Raw genomic sequence first — 3686 nt, forward strand, 5'->3', positions numbered from 1 at the left:
TTAAATAACAACAATAAAAATTAGCCCAAATAACAACAAAAATAACCCAAAAAAAAAAAAAAAAAAAAAAAAAAACAATAACAAGTGAAAAAATTATTCAACAAAAAGCTTATTTAAAAACAAGAATCCCTAATTATTTAAATTTGTAACTCGTTCAACCTATTGTATAAAAATAAGCCCTAATTTTATTTTTCATTAAAAAAAGGGTACAAAGAGAAATATTGTAGTCGTGAGTTCTTCTTAGTGGTACCAGTAGTTATGCTCTCTTTAGTTTTGTAGTTACAATAATTTTTCTTTCCTTAGTGACTCAACTCGTATCTATAGCAGATATCATCTTTTTTATCTCTCTCTCTCTCTTTCTCTCTCTCTCTCTCTCTCTCTCTCTCTCTCTCTCCATTGTTTTTATTTTCTATTATCATATCATACTCTCTCTCACTTTATTACTCTCATCTAAACATCCTTAATTCCCATTTTTTCTCTTATCAATTTTTTTTTTCTTATTTTTCTCTTTGTTAGTAGAAAGAAAATGTAATATTTCATGATTTCGCATGTGTGAGAGAGTGTGTGTGTGTGTGTGTGTGTGTGTGTGTGTTTTGTAACATTGATATATTCAATTTATCTCTATATTAGATTTTATATAATTTAAGTTTCTTGGTGATCACTTTCAAAAAAATTCCTAAAGCTGCCACCAAATGTACATGAAATGAGGCCAAAATGGAAAAAAGCAAAGGCCATAACCAATATAGCAACAATGAGTACAAAAAGCAATAAAACACAATGAATTCTACAATGGATCATGACCAGACCTTGGCAGTATGGTTTTAGCAATTTATATAAGAAGATTGAATATGATAATTTTTGCTTATTTGAAGATTGCAAATTTGTAATATTGGTAGGAAGAGAGGAGGCCAGATGTTTTAGAAAGTAGAATATTTGAGGAAAATGCAGTGGTTGGAAGCTTGAAGCAATTAATTTGTAAGCCGCCTTGAAGTATCGATTTAAGTATTTGAAAGTGACTTACGGTTTATTGGGACCTTTTTTGGGTGAGAAAGGAAATAACATTTTTTTTTTAAAGTAGAAGTTCAGTTTACTAAACCAATAGATCTAGTGACATAACTTTTTTTTTTTAATAATTTTTTAAAATACCATGCTGTGAGTGTTGAAAAATAAAAATAATGTTAAAATTAAGTGCATCTACATGAAAATAGTTGATCATCATTCACATCCTATCATTTCACTAAGTTGTGGAAAGAATTATGTTATGTCCAAAATAAAGTTGTTGATATAATGCATTTGGATTTTGGAGAGCATGAGCATGTACTTGTCCAAGATAATATTTATAGTGCAGTCAATAGCAGAGTAAAATATTGATTTATAAATGTTTTATACTTAAACATAGTCATCGTTTTTTTGTTGCATTATATTCTTTAATCTTTTACTAATAAGTGTATTTCATTGTTATCCTTAACGACGAAAATTTAGATGTGTCAAACAAAATGTTTATGGGATAAAAAATTTACACCCACAAAATTATCCACATTTAGATGCAACTCATCACACCTTCAAATATCATATATTTTCCACAATTTTGCCCACAAAACCACACTATTTAGTTCCTGATAAATTGTGGGAAAATATAAGTAATGAATATATATATATATATCCAAAATAGGAAATATGAAAACAAATAGGCTGCAAATATTTCAAGAATAATACAAATATTTTTCCAAAATTCAAAGCAACAAAAAGGTAAAAAATAAAAATAAAAATAAAAAATCACCCAAGCCAAGCGAAAAAACCCAAGTGCAAATATACCCAAAGCCAACACCCTAAGAGCAATCGCATTAGATAGTGGGTAATAGAAAAAGTGTCTAAATTTACACATTTTACCCAAAAAAATACCCACATCAGTGGGTGCATAAGTTTGCATATATCCACATGTGCTATAGTAACCGTGCATATATGCACGGTTACTGTAGCTTTGCATTTAATATTTTAGTTTTTTTTTTCTCTCCTTCTCTCCGGTCCCTCTCACTCTCACCTCACTCTCTCTTTTTCTCTATCCGCATCAACCCTCTCAACTCTCTCTTTCTCTTATCTCATAATCTTCCTCTTCCATGGCCGGACCCACAGATCAGCATGGGTTATGCATCGTGGGCTTTGACGCACCTGCGGTGCGACGTTGAAGTACGTATATTGTTGGCTTATCAGAGCTTCCATGGCCGAACAGTTGGAGGCTATAGGCGTCAATCTTGTTGCATAGTGGGAGGCATCGATCTTGATAAGTGGGTTTTGATCCTTTTTTATTCTTTATATGATCAGTGGGTTTTAGGATTTCATATGGCTGGGTTGAATGGGTTTTTGGATTTCATTGATGGTGGCTAGGTTGAATGGGTATTTGGATTTCATTGATGGTGGTTGGATGGATTGATGATAGAGGTTGGTTGATTAATGATGGTGATTGGGTGGGTTGACGATGGAAGCTGGTTGCTTGATGATAGTGCTTGATGATGGTGGCTGGGTGGGTTGTGTTGGGTCTATGAGAGAGAGATGATAGTGTAAAAGAATGAATATTTTATTGAATAAATGTTTAAAATAAATAGACTGATGTAGGTGTTTTGTAAAAGTAGTTGAGTAAAATAGAAATTTTTTTTTTTTTTTTTTTTTTTTTGAGCAGGAACAATTAGAAAAAAATCTTTTGTTTTTGTAAGTTGAGTTTCTCTTTCCTATATCTATTTCTATAGATACTATAAAACTTTTAGTGACCCTGATCAAGAAAAATAGAAATTATCACAAAGATTGAAAGAATACATATCACGGGTAAATATAATATTAGTTATATTCATTGAAAAACACATCCCTCCTACGCAGTACCCCTCTTCACACTTGCAAGGCGCTTTCTACAACCGTAAAAATCAATTTTATTTGTAATCTGGAGGTGCAGTACCCCTCTTCAACATTGAAGCTACCTTCCACAATCAAAAAAATAATAATAATAAAGAAATAAAAGAAAGAATTTTATATGTGATCTAGAGGTAGGTTACGTATTGTGATTTTGGTTAACTGCTTTTGTAGTGGGCTGATTGAATAACCGATCAAGTAATGGCTGATAGTAGGGAGAAATTAGTGGAATGGTAAAATTTGTAGCTAAAATTGAGTTTTTAATTTGGATGATAACTTAGAAACTTGAAATATATGTTTAACGAGCTTCTAAAAAAAAAAGAAATATATGTTTAGCCAAAAAACAAAAGCAACGTGATCTTAACTGCTTAATGATAATGCTTCCCTAAAAAAAAGGAAAAAAAAAAACCGGTTATTGATAAGGGGGGAATTTAAAACTACTGGGTAGAAATATGGAGTGTCTCAAATTTGTGTACGGCTTCTTTTTTTCTTTTTTTAATATCAATAAGGCATATGTGTTTTTACAAAGAAAATTGTGTTTTTTTTTAATTCAAATGTTTTATTTTGAAAATTGAAAAAAGAAAAAAGAAAAAAAAAGACAATTATCCAAAGTAGTGATAAAGATAGGAAAATAAGGATAATTTTTGTTTATATCCAATACCCTAAAACGTGGGGTTAAAAAAAAAAAAAATTTAAAAATGGTGCTTAATAATTGCTTAATGACAATGGGGATATTTAAAATTGCTAGGTAGAAGTTTGGAGTTGTGTGTGACTTTTTTTTATCG

The sequence above is a fragment of the Quercus suber genome, unplaced genomic scaffold (assembly GCF_002906115.3).
Source record: "Quercus suber isolate HL8 unplaced genomic scaffold, Cork oak 2.0 scaffold_5, whole genome shotgun sequence".
Taxonomy (NCBI): Eukaryota; Viridiplantae; Streptophyta; class Magnoliopsida; order Fagales; family Fagaceae; genus Quercus; species Quercus suber.